At 40.6% G+C, this 25,227-nt stretch overlaps 1 protein-coding gene across 1 annotated transcript in view; it reads left to right on the top strand.

Annotated features, from left to right (window-relative positions):
* The first annotated feature begins 2,301 nt into the window (after nt 1-2,301).
* galnt1 (UDP-N-acetyl-alpha-D-galactosamine:polypeptide N-acetylgalactosaminyltransferase 1) overlaps nt 2,302-25,227 on the top strand; it is a 41,114-nt gene continuing 18,188 nt past the window's right edge. Inside the window, exons 1-2 of the mRNA XM_077526513.1 lie at nt 2,302-2,980; nt 22,009-22,110. The gene's annotated coding sequence lies outside the window, so the exon portion shown is untranslated. The remainder of the gene's footprint in view (nt 2,981-22,008; nt 22,111-25,227) is intronic.

The raw sequence follows: 25,227 nt of genomic DNA, 5'->3' as shown, positions 1-25,227 counted from the left end.
GATGGGGGGGAACTTTTTTTTTTTTTTTTCCCTGTACAAGAATAAAGTGTAATTGCACATCCACTACAGTAGGTGGCAGTGGCACTCTCATTGTCAGAGTGTGTCAGTGGTCCCCTATGCAGAGGTGTCCTTGAAACCATTTCATAGACAAATAAGTTATACTATTTACAGTCACTGCGGAGATTTGGGGAGGGGGTAAAATATTCACTCCTTTCTGGGGTGGGGGCATAAAAATAATGGGTGGAGGAGTGGAACTGTCGCTTGCCTTAGGTTCTGGTTGGTGTGGGTTCGCTTCCCCACCTGGGAGACCATGTAAGTTTGTGTGCGTGTTTGTGTGAGTGAGTGATCAAAATAAATAAATAAAGTGTGTAACAACCAAGGTTATTTTAGTTAGCTAAAACTAAAAATTCAACAAATTCGTTAACGAAATAAAAATGAAAATGCTTTAAAAAAAAAAAAAACACTAACTGAAACTACATTTTATGTTTACAAAAATTAATTAAAACAAACTACAATTACATCAAAAATGTCCTTCATTTTGGTCTTTGGGAATTAATTTAATGCATGAGCCTTTGGGGATGATTTTAAATGTAATTTTAAGTAGATTTATTTTGATATTAACCGGAATAAGGACGTTTGAAAGTGTGTCACAGAAGTGATGTCACGCACAAGTAATACACATTTTTTTTTTAAACTAATACTGAAACTAACTAAAACTAAACTAAAACTAAGCATTTATTAATTAACTAAAACTAACTGAAATTAAAAATTAACAAAACCACCCTGAAAACTAATTTAAACGAACTAAATATAAAAAAAACAATACTCAAAATGAAATAAAAAACTAACTAAAATGAAAAATTCCCAAACTATACTAATCCTGGTAACAACAATAAAATTTTTGTCTATATAGGACAGCATTTTCTTTGAGTTGAGTTTTTGTAGATAAATCAGCCACATTATTTGCAAAACACTTAAAATTTGTTGCAATAAATGCACACCTGTGTTTACTTTACTTTGAATATCAGTGGGTCTCAAACTCTTCCATGTCTTGCAGCACTAAAAAAAACAAACTTTTAATTGATCCCACTACGTACAACTTTAATACAAAATTGGAATAAAACAGATTAAATCTACTGTATACTCGATTCAAGTATTTTCAATAAGTAGGTCCTGGGGTGAGACAATTTTGGCAAACTTGGATAAAGGAGGAAGTAATACTGCACTTGAGTCGTTTTATTTATTTATTTTCATATACTAATGACACTGATAATTGGATACATCACAGTAAAACAACAATTATAACCAGTGATGGCTTTATTGTCTATATATGTAAGATCAAATCAATCATGAAAGCTTGTTTTCCCCTCCCTGTCTTTTTCACAAAATTAACAGAACAATATAGCGTCTTCCTTTGTTTCCCCTTCTCATTATTCTTGAATAGGGCTGACAACTTGGTCTCCACTGAAGAAAATGAGCCCATTGGTGCAGGCAACCATCTCTATGAAACAATCTAAGTGCTGCTCTTGCACAGGTAATAAAGTGATGTGACAAAAAGGCTGCGCCTGGAGTCAAGACGTTTGACACTCTCCAGGTGGGAAAAACTGCTCGCCATAAACACTACATCTTCTTGGTGATGGTAAAATAGAGCCAATTTTCCTCTCACGTCTCTTATACGACGTTTTTCTCCTTGATAACGCCATTTTGTAAGCTGCCTGGTAAGCCTGTAGAACAGGCTGGGGTGCTTTTGTGAAGGTTAGCAACTTGTTAGACTAGCTATGACTGTCATTCATATGTGTTTCTGATAAAGCTGCAATTTTTAAACAGTGAGGCGTGTCTACACAAAAAAAATGTTTAAAGAGCCTAAAACATAGTAATTCATGCATGCTTTCAAGAAACTGCAAAATCGTGATAAATAGTCACGAAAAACCAAGGTAACAGTTTGCATGAGACTGCAGGGGTGTGTTCCCTAGAAGTAAACATGCCGGAAACTGCACAGCAAATGACTTTGTCTTTAAATGTCTTTAAATTGTGGCAAGTGTGTGCTAACTGACCCCATTTACCATGGATTTGATTGTGATTGGTTAATCTGAACACAACCACTTCCCCATAAAGAGGGTTTGCACACTTGTACAACCACGTGATTTCAGTTGTTTATTTTTTACTTCCACTCTCAGAAAGATTTATTTTTTGTGCAGATTTTAGGTTGCACCAATGGTGGAAAAGTTTGTGTCACTTATTAAATAACTGAAAACGACTTTAATATTGATTTATGTGCTTTAAGATTTTAATAAATATGTGCCCTATTTGACAAATTTTGTTTGTTTTCGTCTAATGCGACCCTAGTGGGATGGATGGATGGAAATGCAGATGTCTTCTTTTTTTTTTTTTTAATTATGGACCCGATTATGGGCGATTATGGGCTCAATGTTGTTATTTCTTCCGGGTTGAGACAGCGAAGGGAGGGATGAGCAATGATGCTGGTGTCTGCTTTGGCTCCGCACATCAGCAACAGCAGCAGCCAAATCCTTTCCTTCCCTCCCTCCCTCACACAAGGACCCGGCCAGCCAGAGGCAGCACGTCCGCCCCCCAGGCCGCGGCGAGGGACGGAGCTCAGTCAGCCGCGGACTCCTCTCTCTCTTCAACCGAGCGACCCTCCGTATCCGCCCGTCTCCCCTCATGGATGTCCCACCTCGTCACAGCTCAAGACGACGGACGGCGTCCGTGTAGATGTGTGTGGCGGCCCACGCCTACGTTAAGCTTCTTCTTCTTCTTTTTTTTTTTTTTCATGCGGTAACCGGTTGGTGTTCGACGGCAGGAGAGGAGGAGGAGGAGCGCGCGCCCCCCGTCGTTAGCCGGAGAAGCTAACAGGGCTAGCTAACTTTAGCAGCGATACTTGGTACCCGAGTCGGGGGAGTTTTGTGGCTCACAAGCTAACCTGGGGCGGACTCGGGCTGCCCCGTCACTCTTTGAAATCAAGGTAAGCGTGCTGTTTTCATTTTACATACCTTGCTGCTGTTCTTGCCCCATTAACCACGCGCCGGCGAACGTGATATGTTGGTAGCCGAGGACAGGCGCTTATGGCAGCGGGCTTCTTGTTGACAGAAGCAGCCGAGTTAACGGAGGGAGGATGCGACCACCCTTAAAACGCAATTGTCACTTTTCCCTGACTGCTACTCAGCCTTCAATTACCCTGACAGACTACCAGTCACATTTGCTTAAACAAATGATGCTTGCTCTTGCTCTTGCTCTGAAGTACTTTCTAAATATTGCTTGCGGATAATAGTAAAAACAGATGCAGACTTGTCATTGGACATTTTATTTTGCTCTACCTAGGACTGCTTTTGTAATGCACATTCGGAGTCTTGTCATTGCACCACTGCCTGTATTAATCAGTATTTTGTGTGCCATAAATTGGTCCGTATCAAAATCTGTGCAGAGGTTGGATGAGTCAACACAGTTTACAACCCTCTTACTCAACTTAATTACATTCCATGTAACAGCCACTTGGTGATCTTTACACTGCTTTGCATAAAGTGTGAGTTGTAAAGAGAGGATGCATTAACAGTGCTTGTCATCTTTGGTGATAGGAAAATGGATTCCTCATCACTGCAAATAAGGATTGCAACCTGTCATGTTCCTTATCTTACCCTACACCTCCAAAACATAAATATAAGGTAACACGTATCAACTACAGTACAGTATGTGCTTTCTGCCATCTAATAGAAGAACATTTATTTGTTCCATGACAGTCTGTCACTATAAGATGCTGGCATAGATAGATGAACCAATATAGATTGTTTGAAATCAATAATTTTCTAACCAATAAGTGAAATTTGATAACTTCCTGAGGTGCACCTTAAGAGTTCTCACAACACACCAGTGTGCCACGACAACTTTTTAAGACATACTGATAACCTTGGGAGCTTTATGAACTTTTTTTTTATTTTATTTTTTTAAGAAATTTAAAATGAAGTATATTGTCTAAGAAAAAACAACCCTGCTTCAACATTTTGAGAAGTCTGAAAATGTGTTCAATATGGATTAATGCTTTATGGCATTACAACAAAGTCAAGATTGGCATTTTTATTAAAAAAAAAAAACAAACAAACAAACAAAAATGCCAATCCCCCCCAACACACACACACACTCAATTTTTTATTTTTTTTAACTGAAAATGAATATTGGCTTCAAATATCAGTTATTGGCCTCCTTGACTAGTGTACTAATAATCGGCATTGACCCCACGGTGCCTCAGTTAAAAGTTTTGACAGTTCTGATTTTGGTTATTTAACATCTGGCCTCTGATGTTTTCCCTGTGCTTGTGTGGGTTTTGTCTGGGTACTATTGTTTGCACCCACATTCCAAAAACACTAATGTTAAGGCTAAGCGATGTGAAGAATCTAAATAGTCCTTTATGTTTTTTGTCTATATGCCGCAAGTTTCTTTTTATTTATATTTTTTTATTATTATTATTATTTATTTATTTTTAGTTTGACACGATGTACCTCGCACTACAAACTTGTGTGAAGGCATGACTATCCAACATAAGGAGGAAATGATTCATGTTCCTCATTTCAAGGCCGTTGCACTCGACTTGATGTGTTTCCTGTTCTGTGTGCGTGTTGACAGTGTGTTCTGGCCTCAGCACATTTGCTTGCTGTATGCACTTTTTAGTTTCCGAAATCAGTCATTTCCAACCGGGGTGCCTGGAGGTGTTATCCACTGTCTCTTAACTTGCTGATTACAAATCATTATTCGTTTCTCTATCTATGCTGGTGATGTATAATGACAGACAAAACAATTCAATATTCTTCCATGAGGTGGCAGAAGGTATAACAAACCTATCCATCTGTTGCCACAGAGTAATGCTGGGATTTCATACATCACATTTTCTTCTAAAAACACATATAACAAAGTTATGAAGGATTAATGGCATTTAGATTAATTTCACTGAGGTAAATCCATTTGATACACCGGTACAAGTATAGTAAGTTATGAGTTTGGTCACAGAATGAATTAAACTTGTGAGTCAGGGTAACACTTGCTGACTCCAGGGAGGAGATTACTTGGTGTTCTTTTGAGGTGACATCCTGCTCTTCTTTTATGACTGATGATGGTTCCATTGTCCATCCATGGGGCATTTAAGTTTTTTTTTTATCTCCTCTGTTATGTTGAAATGCCAGTTTATATGAGTGTCCTATGGTGGATATGTTATTAGCTGACAGGTACACAATTTATTTCAAGCTTACAAACACATTCAAGAGAGAACAACTTTTTCTCTTAATCTGTCAGTCAGCGGAGCGAAAAGTGAGCAATAGCAACGTGTAAACCTGAGGCAACTTCTGTTTGTCATCCATGGCAATTTTGGTGAATTTATTGTTGCTCCGAGCTTGTCAGGAACAATAGCTCCATTCTGGCACATGTCTCCGGAGGGAGGCAGCAGCATTCCCGGCACGCCGTGTGCCAGCGAGGCTTGCTTTAGGATTGGGTTTCCACAGCCACCTGGAGCTAGCAGCACAGGAATGCCATTGTTCCTAACTTTGGGACTATAGCGGGATCAGAGCTACTTGCGCACTCACAAACACACACACAGTTTCAAGTACACACACTTTGTTGCTACTGTTTGTAAGCTTCAGCCTTGTTGAGTCTAAGTAACAAGTGGCTGAAAATCAAAATAAGCTGTTTGTTTCTTGAGCCGTATGCAGTACGTTTGATTGCTTTCATTTATCAAAAAATGAAAGTAAAAAAAAAAAAACAGTCCACCCTATTCGGAATTTTATCTGATTGTTATGCTGTCAGTGAGATAAGCAGATTTGTTATTTACTTGTACTCAGTGGACTTCAACTGGACTTATTTTTAGACATTTTGGTGAGCAAGCCTCCTATTAATCAGTCTTGGAAAGCACCAGCAGATCATTTAGTGATGAACATATAATTCCTGCCAATTTTTTAGTGGGCCACTTCAATCAATTAACGTTGACTGACATACTATGTTTATCTCCCTGTTTGTCACATCATTAATCTGTGTGTATAGCCGCCGTTGATAGGTGGGAGTAGGGCTGAATGATTTATCTTTTTTTAATATAATTTTGTCAATTGTTTTTTTTTTGTGTGTAATTGTCATCAGTATTCATACATAAACACATCTTCCCTCTCTCCTGCCAAGCTCACAAATTAAAAGTGGGCGTGCTCCTTAGTGACAAGTCACACAAACCAATCAGCTCCCAGTTGCTCTTCTCGAACTGTGGGCACTGCTAACATGTACAGCACTGAAGCGTACTTATGTGCACAACCTGTGCTTGCTAGCTGGCGCGGCTAAACATTATCCTCCTGCGGTGCAGATCCTCCCTTCTAAGTAACTAATCCTCACTTCTGTGGTGACAAATAAGATACACTTATAATACGCATCATTTCCACGTTATAAAGGCAAGCGAGGAGTTATTATTAGGCCTGCAACACAGAGCAAGAGAGGACAGAAGAAAACAGAATAACCCAATGCTAATTGCAAAGCTAATGTGTCACCAAACACCAGAAAAAAAAGTGCTTAGATGTGTAATACACTTTTCACAGAAGTCTGCTAGAAACGACATTTAAGAAGAGTGCAACCAGTTATGAATAGCAAATTAGCAAGTCAATTAATAAGTGTCAAATGTACAGCCCGTGGGCCAGAACCGTCATGTGATCCAGGCGTATCCTCTCTTTATTTTCCCACCTAAGTTTGTATAATGTCAGGTGATGTTTTCAAGACTTCCAGGTGCATGTGGAAATTAATTCATTCATCAAATGATTTGTACTGAGCATCATGTCATCCAGACATATCTTGAGACTTCTGAAATGCTGACATACTCATACTGTACTGTACTTACACGTAACACGATGTAGTACTTTCAATTCATGTGTTCTTGACCTGATGATCTCACTCCTGGCCATTACCTTGTTTAATTGTTGCCCTCTGGCACCTGGAAAACCTCAGTTCTATGATAATAAATCCATGTAATGTTTGGTCTTATCAAATCTGTGTGTAAATGATTGAAGTCTGACAGCAAAATCTCAGTTCCCGAAAGCAATAAGTGGACTTTTGGACTTGCTGGTTGCAAAACGATCCATTCCCTCGTCACTCGGGCAGACGTACTGCAGCTCTCCCGAGAGCGAACATTTGAAACTTGTAGACTGAGACAATGTCTTCACGAGGATCATGGCAAGCCAGGTTGAGGACAGTCTCCAATGTCCAAGCTGCTCGGAGATCTTTAAAGATCCAGGCATGCTGCCATGTACTCACAGCGTCTGCCGTGCATGTGTGCACTGTGCAGCAGTGGTAGAAGCAGAAAGGAGATGAATCGTGTCTGGTCTGTAGGACAGAGTTTAGATCCAATGGTGTACCTTTGAACTTGGCACTGAGGAATGTGTGTGTGTGTGGCCTTTTTACAATCCCCAGTAGAGTCGGAGGACATTTGTAGGTTGCACAAGGAGAAACTGCAACTTTTATGTTTGGACCGCCAGGAGCTTATGTGCCACATTGGTAGAGATATGGAAATCCACACCGGACACAAGATCCGTCCCCTCATTGAAGTTGCACAAGGTCACAAAGGGAAACAACTGGAAGGCTTGCAGGATATGAAGAAAAGATTGAAAGATTATAATGAGATGAACAACTGCAATGAACAATCGGTGTACATCAAAGTCCAGAGGGACCAGGTTGAAAGCAAGATTAAGAAGGATTTTGAAGCGCTTTGGTACTTCCTGCAGGTTGAGGAAGAGGCCAGTTTGTCCGCTGTGCGGGAAAAAGAGAAGAAGAGTGAGATGATGAAGGAGAAGATTGAGGCCCTGAGCATAGACATGGCCGCTCTCTGAGATGTGATCGGAACCACAGAGGAGTAGCTGACTTCTGACCACATTTCCTTCATGAAGAACTTTCAGACTGCAATGACAAGAATTGAAGAGCTAGTGGATTTGCCCAAGCAGCTCCCATGGAGAGCTCTGCTGGATGAAGCCAAACATGTGAATCCACCAGAGAAAGGGCGGTTATGGATTTTATTTTAGTTTTCAATTAGTCTGTCGTATATAAGGTGAAAAAAAGAACTTTAAATGTCGTAGACCAAAGGGGGGAAGAAAAAAAAACACCACCACCATGGGAAGAGGGGGTGCTCAACACTACTCATGGGAATGAAGTAGGCCAAATTAGAATCTCTCTCATGAGGATGCTTCTCCACTTTCATAATAGTGTGTTAATAATTTCCCAGTTCAGGAGAAGGGAGAAATGTTTGAGACCTTGTCACAACCTTGCTTGACAATTAACGAGCAACATTAATCACTTTTATTTGTTTGTTTAGATGATTGGAAAGTGTGTGCCCAGAGCAAGCTGAAGCAGATGATGCGATTACATTGTCAGTGTAATAATTGTTGGCGCAGGAGTTCCCCATTTGTCACTTTGTAATTAAAAAGGGGAAGTTTGACTATACTACACCTTTGCAACTTTTACAAACATTTCTCAAACAAAATGGGAATTTTGTGAGATAAATGAACAAATGTGCTATGAAAATGCTGCAATACCTTGTCATTAAAACAACAACAAAGGATACCACTTTTTGTTTTTGTTTTTTATTATCGATACTGTTGTGCAGTTCAGCAGATGGTGAAAATTTCTCCCCCAAAATAGTTGAGTGTGTTTGTTTAAAGCTGTTTATTAGTCACTCCTATAAAATATGTAAGTACTTGTAAGATCGAAAGCACTGCGGTAGATTCTTGTGTAATGTATTCAGCCTTCAGGGCCCATACACAACAGTTGTACGGCAAATATGGAGGGACGTCGGCTAAAGCAGTACAACTATGGAAGACCAATGTTTAATCCATGATAGGCTGCAAATCCCATTTGATGATTTCTGTATGAATCTCTCTCTTAAAACCAAAGACATTTCGTATACTGTATATTTTATCCTTCACTGGCCAATATTATGTAGAATTTCTAAAAATCAAATAATTTAAAGGTCCTGCATGTTTTGTCTTCTGTGAGTCCACTGTTTTAACTATTGACATACTATTTCAAAGTCAGAATGTATGTATCATGGGAGAACTCATGCAGCTACTTTCCAATCGTTAGTCTTTGTGGTGCGGTTACAGCTTTCACTTGCAGAGTCTTACCACCCGGTTGGGTGTGTTTCTTATTTAAAAAAAAATCCACTCTCAAAGCTGTCCAACTCTTTGCTATCCATCTTTCTCCTTCTTTCCCAGATCATTCTTTGTATTCTTATAGCATGTTGTGGTAACCTTGGTAGCAGATGTAAATAAAGTTACACCGTGACCTTTTTTTTTTTTTTTTTTCCCATAAGGGGAAAAAAAGATGGTCATGCATTTTTATTTGTTTTTGTTTGGGGTTTTTTGGATGGCAAAGTAAGTAATTAATGGTGGCACATCATCTAAACTTGTCCTTGATGTTAGAATAATGACAGAAAAGAACAACTGAAGTGACTCTGGGATATGGTTCAATTTTGGGTCACCGAGGTAAGAAGGTTCAGTCATAAAAGCTTTAGAACTGCCATGTGTTTTTTTATGAACTGTGAGAACTGCGTTTGATTCATGGGATAGCTCTGATGTGCTTGTAATTATGTGCTATAAAGAAGCAACTAATTTGTGTTATATATTCATTATTGTACCAATAAGTGTGTACTTTTGGTATGGGGGGGGGGAGTAATCAGTGGTTTGTGGTCTTGTCGTGACACTGGATGTTACAAGCTATTTAGCTGGATCAGATAGCAGAACCATAAGGGCTGATCGCTAGATAAAGAGAAACGAAAACAGAAGGATGAGAAGGGGCGAGAGATAGCTATCAACAACATTTAGTGTTTTTTCCTCTTCCAGTTCGGTCATCGTGTGTTGTCGTGCGTGTGTCAGTTTGTCGCAGTTTGTGTACAGTATGCTTCTTTGCTTTTGTGTGCGCGCGTGTAGTCGCGTGTGTGTGCGGCCTCTGGTTTTCCTCTGAGTCACGTCAGGGATAGAGTTGCGTAGAAGTGGGTCAGCCAGTGCCACCAGGGAGCATTTCCAACTCCCACTTTGGCTTGAGCCCACTAAACGCCAGTGTCAACATTTACATCCTAGTTATTTGTGCAAACAGGCTGCTCACCACTTTGTAAATGAGCTGTGTTGAATAGTTTCTTCGTTTTTTCATCATTCATTTGCTGTGTCTGTGCTTGCTTAATTGTACTTAAAGAACCTCACAGGAGGTGCTACAGGAAGCGACATTGTAAAACCATTGACATGCAAGGCAAGGCTTACTGAACGATAAGGAAATAGCTTCTGTTCAATATTATGCCTTTATTTAAAAATAAATAAATAAATTGTTCATCGGGTTGCGGCCTCAATTTTTCAACTCTCGTTCTGTCTCATTTATCTTGTCTTCATGTTACTTTGTAATATTGGGGTGACTGAATATGAAAATGCAATCAGTAGACAGGAATACAAGAATAGTATGTGCATTATAGACCAGTGGTTAACAACTTATTTTTTTTATTTTTTTATTTTTTATTATTATTATTTTTGCGCCATGGACCGGTTCAAAGACTGTGATGCCCTGTTTAACCCAGCCGTCCTCCGACGGAATACATGGTTGGGTGACCCCAGCCTATAACCACCATTGACTGCATGGTTTGCTGCATTCTGCCTCTTGAAACAAATACAACACGTGGTTGGTCCCCCTGGGTCTGCTGTCTTCAGCTTGCACAGGTGGATGGCTCAAATTGCACCACTGTTTTTTCTATGTAGTCACTTCCTGGACAACGTTGACTGGCCACTTCATGTGATCAGCTTTTGCTTAAGTTGTCATCAGATGAATGACAAGTTTGTTTGTTTTTTGTCCTCATGACTTCATACAGAGGAATACGCGTTACAGAGCATGACGCTGCAGGCAGCGCATGGAACATTTGAAGAGTGGGAACTAAGGCGGACATCAGCTGCCTCGCGAGGTCACACCCAGTAACCTTTTCCAGTCACATCCAGTTTCCTGCTTCGTGACAGTGTGGACCGTTCAAGAGCATCTGTATCTCGCTCACAGCATCTGTTTCATTCCTGAGATAGGAGCCGACAGGAAAATGGCATAGTTTCCATAGCGACAGCCGTGCTCTTTCCCATCCCCCAGTTTTTAACCCACCGCTGTAGTATGTAGAATATATCCACTTTCTGCTGACTGGGAGAAATTGCTGTGTGACACACACTTTCACCCAGATGTCTCCATTTACCCTGAATGCTCGTGTGTCCATTTTAATAGCTCACATTGACACTGAGGTCACGATTTATTTTCACGTTTCTTAGACACACCCATTTCCAAACACTTTTGGTCTAATCTGTCCACATGCACTAAAGTAATTGTGGTTTGAGTAAATGTTGTTGAATCAGTATTATTACGCTCCTAATAACCATTTTTGTGTGTGCAGAAGGAGATGCGTGAAGTTTAATGGTCCTGTCCTGCTTTGCAACATTTTGTAAACATGAAATATTTTTGAGGTTTGATTAAATAGTTCTCCACTTGATACAACTACACACTGAGAAAATTCCACGCACCATGCATTTCTTCTCACCTTTTTCATTCTCTTAATTAAATATAGATTTCTCAAGTTTTATTCATATTTTAATATTTTAAATGATCTAAAAAATAAAAATATATATTTCTACTTACTCATTTTCTGTCAAATTATATCATGTAACTTTTTTTTTAAATTCATCTTTGCCATTGCTGTGTGGTCTTCGCTACAAAAAACTGCTGTTGTCACATTTTATTTAAGCCCGTATAGTCACCCTTGCCTCTGATTTACTTCTATTGATGCTGTGCCCCTTTTAAGCAACACGCGTCTTATAACCAAAGCTCTCACATAAATCTCGGAATTTATTGCAGCTTGCCTCCGAATAATGATTAATGGCCTCACCTAGTTACGCACTGTAAATAACCAAACTTGTTTGCAATGCATGTGTCAAACAAAGAGCATTGTTTTAAATGTGTGGGTATGTACAATGCATGCACTTCATGCCAACAGTAAAAGCATTGTCACACTCTAAAATAATATCATAAAGTTTTAAAAAAAAACAATCTTATTACAGATTATTTGTATTAAATAAAGATAAAAGGTGCTATTGGTGTTTTAGGATAGAAGGCAAAGAAGCAAGAGGCCTGAATCTCAAAACAGTGTGCCTCATTCACAAACGGTGCACACACACACAAATTTGTGCTTAATCATGCGTATAAAGTGCAAATCTGTAATAACTGTTCCATCAATATATTCTTTATAGAATTTGTTCAGAACAAATTCAGAACGAATGAGTTAACTAAATGTCCTAATTAATGGCTAAATGGACACTTCTCTGCCATTCATGTAGTCACAATCTTGCGTCTTGAATTGAATACTTAACGTACAACAGAAAATATGAGCATGTAAGTGAAGTAAAATACTCATCTTCACTCGTTCATTGCAACATACTAAAATTTCCAAATGGGAACAAATAAATTAGCTGTAAGTGACAGATGGATGTTGGCAATTTCACTCCTGTTCCATTCCCATACTGTCTGCCAGATATGGCTGAGTTGCAGACCTCAGCTGACTCTGTGAGAGGCCCAAATATATTTTTTGTTCATTATCGACATGCTTTACAAATGTCTAATTTTCCTTGCCTCCATCTCTGACATCCTCAGTTTCTGCTTTTATGACATTTCTTCCTTGAATTTTTTTTTTTCTTATACCTCCTTACCAATGTTGTTTTAATGAAGGCAATATTGGCGTGCCGTCAATTAGAATGAATTAGATTCACAAGGTGGTGAGAAGAAATATGCAATTAAAGTGCAATACCCATCTGAAAACATCTCGCTTGTTGTTTGGGCTGAGGGTCAGCTACAGTGTATGTTGGAGTCAACGTGACTGTTAAGGGGCAGCCACAGTGCAGAGCTCCAGCTTGTGAAGTCAGGGCCCGGGTCAAGGGCAGTGACAGAAGTGCCGCTCGGGGCTGTATTGAAACTCACTTGTCAGGAGCAGCAGGAGTTCTTCTTGCAGTGTGGCGACTGGCGGCACTTAACAAACACCGAGGCACTCTGCTGCTTATCTGCACAGAAGCTAAATCTCGAAAAGCCCTGCGAGGCTTTATTGAGATTTGGCTCTCAACTCTCACTTCCAACCTGAAAAAGAATCCTGTTCGTAACTGGTTGACTGCTTTTAAACAGTCTGTTCACTTTCACCGTTGTGCCGATTTGTCGTAGCTCATATCACTGAAATGCAAGGCTTTCACTCAGCTTTCACAGTTGATATTAATATCCTGAAGAAAACAAAAAGGGTGTATTCATAGATTCAAAGTCATTCAAAAGACAGGTCATCTGAGCTGAGCTTATTATTGGAAACAAAATGTTTTTGTTAATGAACATTTTCATGGTGCATTTACATTCATAAATCATTGGATATAGCCCGTTGGGATACATTGTGGTCACCTTCAAAGCCACCAACCTTGCTGCTTTTTCAGCATTTTTGTTTCACAATTTCACAGGAAAAAAAATGTATAATGTGCTTTTATAAAACTACAATAGTCAACCTCATAGAGCTAAAACCATTTTTAATTAACTGTGCAAGGAGCAAGCGTGTTCCCTTTGTTTACCTCTCCCGGGCTGATTCTAATTAGGCTTTGTGAACCCAAACAAATAATTTTCCATTGTATAACTACTCTCCTCCAAGGTGCACTTGTGAGGTTGTTTAGATCCTCATGTGTCTTTTTGTCTCTTTAATCGCTTCCATTTACCCTTACTTTAAACAGTATATGTCAGCAGGATTCTCACATAGAGGAACACAAGAAGGGGAGAGGATAAGAGCAGAGGAAAGACCCCCGCTGTGGCAGCTGTGTGCTTTAAGCCAGACTATCCTTGTCCAAAATTCAACATTCCCTGTTGGGCCCACATGGGCTTGTGTTCGTCTCTGTCTCTTATCTTCAAGCAGGCAGCTTCCCTGAGTGTGAGACTATGTACTCTTGAGCGGAGCAGTCGTACAGTAGTTCAGTCAGACTGATAACTCTATCAACTGTTACTCCAAGCTGATGGCTCACTGAACAGCAGCAACATTGTTGTCATGTATGTGTGTGCACTGAGTCATCAATTCCTGCAAAGTTTCAAATGTGGTCTGTGCTTTGTTATACAAACCGCCACACTGTTTCCTCTAGATACTGAACCTCTCATGTATCATACTTGGATTCACTGAACCTTTGAAGATTGGGGGGTCGGGGAAATGTGGTTTCCCGCTAATTTAAGACATATATGTCACTGATGCAATATGTACGTATGGGTACATACAGATTGTATCAGTGCACAGAATGAGCCAGCCACTACTTGGGCACAAAATCACTGTGTTCATTGAAAAAATAAAATAAATATTAGGAATGTCACCGAAAAATCAAAAATCTAATTCAATGTATATTAACTGCAAATCAATCAAACTTTTGCTTTTGGCTTCCAAAGATATGTTCAGGAATGCTCAGCTTCACCCGGGCAAGTGCCACTCTTGTGTCACTGTTGAATTTTGTCACACACGGGCCAGGTTACGATCCACTACAATACTTTCCATGTGCAAAAGGCCTTATTTCATGAGGAACTCCGAAAATAAAATACTGCGGAGTACAAAAGTTTTTAGACTGTATAAAGACATGCCACTGCTTCACGCTGGCGCTCACCTGCTGTCATTGAATCAGTATGAGTTTAGTTATTGCTCATTTAGATTCATAATGTAAAGCTCATCAGTGGGTATGTAGTGTGTGTTGGGGTGATATCGACCTCATGATGGAACTGCTTAAATGGAATATTGGAGATGTGCTGCTGTGAAAGGCAAGTTGCACGTGTATATTTATATCTTTGGCCTGTGATTGATTGTGCATTTTGCAGCTGCTAATAGCCTATTGAGTGTCAGATTTTTTTTTTTTAAGTACGGTCCCATAGACCAGATCACTTAAACTGGCCCAGTGGTGTAAGCGAGCATCAATGCAGACAGTTTAGGTTACGTAACCATGCTGACTGCCATTGACAGACAGTTACTGTAATATTTGTGCTTATGATGTGACGAGATGAAAAATATTCTCCGCTGAAAGAACCAATGTGGCTTTTCTAGAGCTTTTGAACTTATTACACAACCCTGTAGTGACTCAGCACACTCAACCAGCCGTTTTTATTAAATGGGATCTCCGGAGCTCTTCTGCTCACATATCAGATTGCCTTCACTCAGGATGTAGTGGGATTTTAAGAGTGCAGGTGCTATGCCTGACTACTGTTACAATGGAGACTCTCCCACCAATACGTGAGCATCGGAATATAAATATGTTAAGATTGTTCAATGTTCTTAAACCTACCTCAATTACTTTTTTTTTTTTTTTTTGGTCATATAATCATTCATCTGCATTAAAATCCAATTTTATTCTGCATAAAAGTGCTTACCTTACCAATCAATAACGGCCACAGTCAGCGGGTTATTTTTTCACCTGCCAGGAGCATTTCTGCATGCTGATCAGAATTTCAGCAGTTTGGAATCGCCGATCACAAACAACTACAGTCATTTAAATGGCGGCATGAGTTGTAGATTTTTAATCATTTGTTGTAATCGTGTTGCATCGTTGAACAACCTAATTAACAATCACTTGCTTTACACCGGCTCCAAACATGCTCAGTAATGAGCAGAGTATTCTGATGAAATTACTTTAATACGCTTTGCATAGGTGGATGACTGGTTAGCACGTTCGCCTCCCAGTACTGAGGACTCGGGTTCGAGTCCAGGCTCCGGCCTTTCTGAGTGCAGTTTGCATGTTCTCCCCGTGCTTGCGTGGATCTTCTCCGGGTACTCCGCTCTCCACCGGAGTACCCGGAGAAGACATTCAAAAGACATGCATGGCAGATGAATTGGGCGCTCCGAATTGTCCCTAGGTGTGCGTGTGAGTGTGGATGGTTGTTCGTCTCTGTGTGCCCTGTGATTGGCTGGCAACCAGTCCAGGATGTACCCCGCCTACTGCCCAAAGCCAGCTGAGATAGGCTCCAGCACCCCCGCAACCCTTGTGAGGAATAAGCGGTCAATAAAATGGATGGATGGATGTTTTACATAATACAAGAACACATTCCTTCAAAGTAGCCTGTCACTGGCGACGATTGGTATGAATTGAGTTCTAGATAGTTAATTTGACATTTAGTGTGCCATATTTTCCAAATGGATCTTTATGGGATTATCGCCTCATGAAAACTTCACGATCCGGAAATTAGGGCCTATCCGAGACTTCTTTGAGTCACGTCTTTGGTGGCTGCACACAAATTTCCAGGTTACGTATGGTGGGTGTGTCACAAATCTGGATGGGAGAATTGGCACGCCATGAGTGTGTGTAAGCCAGGCGCATTAAAAAAACAAAACGAAAAAATAAATAAATGTAAATGAAGATAACTGGAATACATTTTGTTTAACCTTTAAAAGTTGTACTGTATTTGTAAAGATTTTAAGAATCTTTTATATTTCCCCACCTGGTTTTCAAAAGTGCTTATTTTGAAGCAACTGTGCAGCGTGAATCATTTAAAATAAATATGAAACACATCTGTTAGCTGACAAGACCAGCCCAAGTGCTACCTCAGATATTTCACTCTGTACAAAGCAAGAAGTCAAAAAAAAAAAAAAGTTGTTTATCTGATTTTCCTGCCAGCTTAGGGAGCAGCGACCAGAACATAAGTTACGCTGTTCTGCGTCACACTTTCGTCTCAGGGAATATTTCCATCCTGACTGTTATCTTGTGTTGCTTCACGGGCTCTTTTGCTGATTACAAAAAACGGAAACAGAAATCTGCTTCTTCTCTCACAAGCTGTCTTCAGACAAGCACGGCTTGCTTTGCACATTTTAACGGGATGTCAAACAAGTTCATCATCAAGTTACTGGAGGGATTCACTGTGATGGGTGATGTAACATGCTCATGGCAACATTTGTCATTTTAAGCAGTGAGCATAACGTCTGTGATGCACCCACAAACTGAAACCAACACTAAGAATTGCAATGCTAGAACTCAATATTTCGTTGCACATCATTTTCATGAAGCGTGTGTTGACAATCTTTTATTTTACTCTGCATGTTTAAAGGTTTTGTTATGGACAAGATGGAAAAGGAACAGTTGAAGTTCATTAATGTCACTGCAGTTTATGCTGCTAAAAATATCTTCCATTGCACTGAATTGCATGAAATGCTGCTTTGAATCACGCGGAAGTCTGTCCTGGGTTGGAAATGTTGCCGGGAGCGTTGAGCTCACAGCTTGGGGCATTGGAAACTCTTGATCCTATTAACACAACAGGAACAGCAGAGGAGGTATGGTAGCATGAATAAATTACGAGTGAACAGTAACATCAGCACTGACTGGTTACTGGTCCATCAATAATAAAGATGGCTAATATCAGCGATTTTGAGTTTCTATGGCAATAGTAGCGGTTATATTCTTACAATATGTTGTTTAGAAAAACTTGCTGAATACTGGAGTGCCCTGTCCAAATATGTAAAAGGGAGATGCTGTAAGAATCTGTTGTCAATAATACTTTATAACTGACGGGGTTCTAAAAATAGCTTACCAGAAATGTGACATTGTTTGGTCAATTTAGCAAATTTATTTAAGAATTGTGTATCAAACTGGGGAGGCACGGTGAATGACTGACTGGTTAGCACGTCCACCTCCCAGTACTGAGGACTCTGGTTCGAGTCCGGGCTCCGGCCTTCCTGGGTGGAGTTTGCATGTTCTCCCCGTGCCTGCGTGGGTCTTCTCCGGGTACTCCGGTCTCCTCCCACATTCCAAAGACATGCGTGGCAGGTTAACTGGGCGCTCCGAATTGTCTCTAGGTGTGCTTGTGAGTGTGGATGGTTGTTCGTCTCTGTGTGCCCTGCGATTGGCTGGCAACCAGTCCAGGGTGTACCCTGCCTGCTGCCCAAAGCCAGCAGAGATAGGCTCCAGCACCCCCCGCGACCCTTGTGAGGATTAAGCAGTCAGGAAAATGGATGGATGGATGGATGGATAATAAACCTAACATGCATATTTTTGGGATGCAGGAGGAATCAAGCGCAATAGGAGAAAAGAAAACCCATGCAAGCATGGGGAGAACATACGGAGATGATTTCCAAACCCCGAAATGTAAGGCAGACAGTACCACAATAAGGAACTTGTAAAATTTGATTTCATAACATTGTGCAAGTTTACCTCAAGAAAATGGATGGTTGGATGTATCAAACTGATAACCCTTCGCATTAATTGGTGCCCAAGAAATAGCTCTCACTGTTAAAAAAGGTCGGTGAACCCTGCTCTATAATATGTAGCTATCCCTAGATATAATCAATGAATTTTGTGCATTTGTGCCAGAACAGTGAGGCATACAAAAACAAATACCGTACTTCCTCCTTTGACAGGCGCCAAAGAGTGACACGGAAAGATTGGCGTTAGGCCAAATGTGCTCAGTGTAAGAAGTCAGAGCACAGAGTCAGACGTGGTCTAGTGGCCTGCTGCTCTTTGTCCTGTATTTTCAACCCTGCGTAAACAGGAAGCACTTATCTTTCTCTCGGTAACTCTTTCCCTGCGCCTGTCATTTTGGCTCTCTCTTGGTCACTGTTTGTTCCTCTTCTTACCCTCTCCCCCCTCTGCGAGTACGTACATATGTCCAGAAAGTGACAGCTCCCCTGCTTCCTAACCCCGACGCATGGCCCCTTCATAGAAGCTCAACAGACTGTGGACCTTTTCATCCAGAAAAAGTCAGACAAAAGCGGCACGTCAAAGAAGGGTGGACAGTCTCTGTTTTTACCTTTTTTTTTTTCTGCTGGATCTATTCCTAGAATTCCTGTTTTTATCTGCCTGGGCTTCCCCTCCAACACAGTCAAAACTGTCAACTTGAAGTTACACTTGCCTGTGATATGGGTGTTGTCATTGTATTTGTTTTAATATAGTCGGTGTAAAAGAGTTCGTACACTGCTGCCGGCCTAGCGTGGTCTTCCTTTCCCACGAAGCGACAACTTGAATGCGGAGGCAGAGGCGGAGGGCCACATGGCACTTTGTTGTTGTGAATACCAAAGATGACACGTTAGGTTTCCCTCTGCTACAGCTTATGTTACACACGGAGTCACATGGCGCATAGAGAAACTCGGATACAAACCAAGCATATGCACATCACAGTGTTGTGCTGGCAAACTAGGGCATACTCTTGAGACCCGTTTTCATCACACAGATGGGTTAAGATTGATTGTTTTTCCATTTATGAAGGATCTCAAATTTAGTAATTCCTCATTTATAGTGGGTGTTACATTACAGAACCTCCCTCTAATGATGTAGGAAGTTGGAATTTAACCATATATTATATTTTATATTATTTAATTTATATATATTTTTAACGCTATTATACATGCATGGCTAGTTCGTCACATTACTGATATGAGTCTCTGTCACGGTTTAGCTGTTAGCTTGATTCATACTGCCCTGTAGACCAGGGATTTTTTATTTTTATTTTAAACTGAGAGCTACTTCTTGGGTACTGTTAATATGAATGAATTAGTAATTAATGATATACATTTATGTGAATATACTTTATATATAACATGTTAATAATTTCTCACAATAATTATGAAAATTAAGAAACTGAGCAATATCAAAATGTAGCTCTTCATTTTGATAACTTTCTGCTTGTGTTTTGTTTACATTTTCAAAAGCTCAATTCTACATCATTCCTAGAAAATCACAATGTCCCATCACTGCTGAGCTATTTTTTAGAACGGGCCCCTCGTGTGGTCCTTGGGGGCTACCTACTACAGACTGCATAAGTCAAATTGCCTCCATGCTGGACCATTAAGCTTTCGCAGGCCACATGTAGTTTACAAGGTATTTGGTATACTTGCACTTGCATAACATCAGCCGTGAAATGATTATTAAATTTTCATTTTAAAATTTTGGCATGTCTGTAAGGACAGAATTACTTTCATGTCCTCATCTTTACAATTTGTTAACCTGCCTCGGTCATTGGCATTTGGATGAAGAAATTACATCGACCTTGAATGAATAGAGGAAGGCCCGTGTGAGAGAAGAGTTTGTCGTTCAGTTGGCAGAATGAGCTTGGATGGCAAGATGAGGCCACACAAATACAACCTCAACCTCACACAGTCATCATCGGAGCAAATAGAAATGAGTTAGTGACGGTGGATGACAAACTCAGTTCTCGTTCTGCCAATGGTATCAAATAGAGTAGTGTGTCAGTGCACTAGTATGGCATCAAATACACATCTACTAACATTCTGCACACAATCTGTGAATTTTTCCAGTGAAATATATTTCAGGTTAGTTTGGATAAACATCACAGAAATCCATTTTCCCTCTCAATCCCAGATGCATAGGCCTCCTTGGCAGCCAACTTAAGCCAGATGGGCTGCTTAGGTTTCATTACACGGGAGGAAGCCTTCCGCTCTGCCAATGTTTTTGCAGTATTGTCTTATCGTGTTTACAGAGTTTATGTGCTCAACCTCATGGTGTGTTCTTCACTTTTTGCTGCTTAACACACACAGTTGCAGTGTAGGACTGACATAAAGCTGACCGTTTGATCTGTAGACTGATAGAGAGCTGCCTTGCGATTTGCTCTGCAGCCTCTGTGTGTCTGTCTGATGGGTATTTATAGAGGTGCTTGCTTGTCGTGCTTCCAATTTGCGCATGGTTTACAATCGTTCATCGCAAGCTTTGTGGAGCTGTGGAAGAGAAAATCAGAATAGTAATGGAACAAAGGGTAGAAAAAAAGATGTGTTATGATCGTGACTCAGTTGAGAGGGGACAGGACAGGCACGCACACCTTTGGTGGCATTCTGAAACACACCTGCACTGCAGCACAGCCCACTATTACAGCCAGTGTGTGGGCTGACAGGAAGAGATTTATATCATGCTTCTTGTAATACAACACATACAGGCTGGCAATATAAAGCCCCAGTATAGGCCCGAATGATGACTTGGCTTTAAAGTAGGCCAAGAACGAGATTGAACACACGCATATGCCCACACTGAGTCACATTCCCTCTCATCTACATTCTCTGTGGATTTTTCAAAAATAGACGATTAATCCAGTGAAATGAGCAGCAGTGAGTTGTCAATCTCTGTTCCGCCATCTCCGCAATCCGCATCGCCTTTCATCATGCTTCAAGCCTCTCAGAGTCTGTGGTTATGTGTGGCCTTAGGGTCTGCTTGCAAGGGCAAAGGCTGATTGATTTCTGACAACGTACAAATGAACGCAAGTTGTAAATGATTGACAGTTGTAGACTTTCCAAGGGCCGCATTTCATTCACTGACTGATGATGCATTTCCACTGATATGGGAAATGTCGATTCACTGCAAATATTCATTGCGACACTGACAGTTTTTGAGATGAGTGTTCTCAGTATTCTGTAAGCACAACCAGGAAATCTGTTTGAGGTCATAGAGTAGAGCATTTTCACTCTGCTCTTCCTGTGTACGCTTTGTGGCTTTGCATCCCTTGAGGTGAAAATGAAACACCTTGGTCTTTTTCCAGGCCTTACATGGTGCACTGCGTTTTTCACTGTTGTGATGGTGCTGACCCTGTGCCTGGGAAGACACATTTTAACGCTGGTTCTCATGAACTTTAGTTGCTGTAACTGCCTGTGAGTCTTTTAAGCTCTATGCTTTGATAATTTAAAGGTAGAATACAAACGTAGTACACTGTCGATTTTTTGTTTTGTTTTGGAGGCCTTATTTTTATTTATTTATTTATTTGTTTGTTTGTTTGTACTTTGTGATTTGTATAGCTCACCAAATGACTGAGCCTCAGCATTTAAAGCTGCCCCGTCAGCATTCAGACTAGAGCCTTTTTTTCTCTTAAGTGCCCCAAACCTGTTACGCAGGTTCAGTTTCTTCAGTTTCTGTGAACTGTGTGACTGGCATAAGTAACATTTATTTTAATATTTTCTTTGCAGCTACACAGCATGCTGCTTGTTTCATCTGGTCTGTTTCTTCCTGGTCTCTTTAGGAGAATGTTGGAGTGACGAGAAAAGGAGGAAGTGGGATCTGTGACGCTCTGCCTACTTTGCTGGTGGAGCCCCCTTGCATCTGACCAGAGACCCCTGGACAGGTATGAGTCTGTTTAGTGCAATATGGCCAACTGGTTCAATTTGGCTTGGTTTTTGCACATTTGGTGGCGTAAAACCGCAGTATAATAGTCTTTATGGCAAATGCTGGATGGCCTTGCTTGCACGCTACTAGGAGTAAAAAACAAAAAACAAAAAAGCAACTCGGCGGAGTCGCCGTATGGGAGGAGTCTTGTTATATGTGTTTAACATAGTAGATGCCAACATCCTGTTGCTGACGTACATAGTTCCGCCATCTTAACGTGTGTCTGGCGCCAATAAATTCATTAGAGCTCTTATGTATTTAGCGATTTTGACGCAGATTGTTTTGTTACAAACATAAGACATGTAGCGATGCTAATTTCCTCCCTTTTCAGTCTAAAGAGACCATAAACGAACCCTTAGCATCTTAGTTAGTAGTGGAAAATGCCGGTCGGCGTCCGTCAGCAATAAGTGTCCGTGCGGAAACACGGAATATTGGTTCGGGGCCTCCCAGCAATTTCCAGGTGCTGCAAATATGTTGTTTTTTTTTTTGTTTTGTTTTTTTATTATTAAAATAGCTTTGACACATGCATTTTTGCGACAACCAATTTTTGTGGTCGACCCAACCGACTTGATCGACTAAGGGGCGCCCAGCACTAATGTACACCATCGCAATTGTCAAACATGGTCATTCATAATGGCATGCAATTATGAAAATCCATAGTTGTGATAAATAGTCACAGCGAACACATATCCAACTTTAACAAGATGGCAGCACTGCTTATTGGTTGTTTTTACTTGGAGCTGTGGTTTCTTAAAATCTATTTTTTTCTTCACAGCTTATTTTGGTTCATGTACTTCTGTCAGGTCATACTAACAATATTAACAAATGTGACAGAACTTTTTGTTTATGCTAACAGATTTAGCATGAACAGACAGAATGGACAGAATTACATTTCCTGTTTTTCACATCTAGAGAGTGTAAGATGTCAAGTAAGGGAGCATTTTCACATTTTAGTGATAGAAACCGAGTGTACTTAAGTGGTCAGTGGGCTGGCCAAGCCTGGCTTTGATAACAGAGCCATTTAAAATCCTGCCGGCAGTGCCTGGGAGCGAGCGTGGGAGTAGCCGGCGGAGAACAGCTGACACACTGACACAAACCTGCTGCTTCAAACATCTTTAGTCTGCAAGTGTTGTGACTTGATACGGATGTGTGTTTGAGTGGCTTTACACCAGTTAGCGCATGGTGTCTCTTTGTGTTATTTGTGGTTATGCTGATTATTTTTCTCTTTTAATAATGAGGGGTAGGTAGATGAGCAATTATAGTAGAGCGGTGTCATGCATTCCAGGAAGGATGGTGCGGTGCGGAGGGATGTTAGCCCTGTGACAGTAATATGTATTGACTTTGGCTGAGAACGTAGGAGTGATTGGAGTATTTAATTCCACTTTGTGCCCATGCCAAGTTTTAAATTGGTAATCAATTTGAGCTGTTTTTTGCTTTTGTGGGCACTTTCCCTCTTTGTTTCCTTTTTCTTTTTTCGCTCTGACTCTCATTATCTTTGGTGAGGGTAAATTTGAATAATAGTCACTCTTTAGTACATATCCTCTTATTAGCGTTTTAGTATTGTGGGTTTATAAACTCTATGGGCATTAATAGTGTGTGTTCCACCATCTCTCTCTTAGTTTATCGTGATAGACTGATATGTTGGGGTTTTTTTTCAGGGCCAATACCGATAATTAGTAGCTAAGGAGGCTGATAATCGCTATTTGGAGCCAATATTAATATGCAGTAAAAGTGATACTAACAATTAATTACACATATCCTGATATGACCTTAAGGTGGTGTGGATCAGTGATAGAGTGGTCGTCTCCCAGAGATTGTGGTTTTGATCCCATGCCATTGTGACCACGTCATCTTGAGCAAGATACTGAACCCCCAGTTGCTCCTGATGCTGCGTCATCAGTAGGTAAATGACTAGTGGACTGTAAAGCGCTTTGAGGGCCTTGTAAGGTGGAAAAGCGCTATATAAAGGAAGTACCGTAACCTCAACAACAGAAACACTCACTTCACCTTTTTACATGGGGAACAAGTCAAATTAATTTTTAAGTGAACTCACAAACTCATTGGAGGGTTATTATATACATTTTATCAACATAAATCTTCTGGTCCTTGGCTTCCTTTCCTTCTTTATCCTTTCCTTCCTTATTGGCCTGCAGTGTGTTTTGCTGTCAAGGTCACAGCCTGTTTATGAAGTGACCCCAGCTCCATCGCCCCGAGCGTCTGTGTTATCAAGCTACTCCACATAAGGCGGTTGAATACGAAGCTCAGGGCCATTTTGTTCTGTTTCACTTCCTTAATATTAGCCTGCGCCTTGTTCTGCTCCAGTTGAGGCATTGCCACAGTTCAATCAGCGCTGCCATCAGTGTTGTCTTGGAAACTGTTGAGTTGATGTAGCCCGCATGACCTGGGGACAGCGTGTCGACATGCTTTGCTCCTTTTCAGTCATTTTCGGCACATCGACACCCTGCAAACATGTCAGTCGTTTTATAACATCAACAACTCATGCGCCCCTTTCATTAAAGCTCACATACAAACTGCATCTTTCATTCGCTTTCTTGATTTCATTTACTTAAACCGTATAAATATTGCATCTACTGAAGGGCGCTTCCTCCCTTGCAGTCATATAATTATGAGGAGACTAACACTCTGGATCCTCTGCTCGTGCAACATCTGAAGCAGGGTTAAGTCAGTAGAGAAGAGAAGTGGATTGGAAGAGACAGGAGAGGGTGCAAAGGGGAAATTGTATACTACTAGACAAGTAACGATGGCAACCCCTCTTGAAACGTGTGAGGCGGCCGAGAGATAAATGCAGATGACCAGGGTGGGGATATAAAAGACGGTGATAGCGAGGGTGATATGTTAATGAGGAAGGAAGATAGAGTGCAGACTTGTGGGTCTGTTTAATATCACCGAAAGGCTGCCTTTTTAAAAAGGAGGCATCAAAGAGCCGAGGGAGGACTAGCATAAACTAAACTGACACACAATTACAAATGCAACACATCCACATACACAGAGTCCTACTCTCACCAAGCTGTACAGTTTGGCTGTTTGTTTCAAAAGGTGAAAATGCTACAAAAAA

The sequence above is a fragment of the Festucalex cinctus genome, chromosome 7 (genome assembly GCF_051991245.1).
Source record: "Festucalex cinctus isolate MCC-2025b chromosome 7, RoL_Fcin_1.0, whole genome shotgun sequence".
Lineage (NCBI taxonomy): Eukaryota > Metazoa > Chordata > Actinopteri > Syngnathiformes > Syngnathidae > Festucalex > Festucalex cinctus.
The sequence above is the reverse complement of the archived record's forward strand: the minus strand, read 5'-3'. Positions and strand labels throughout refer to the sequence as shown.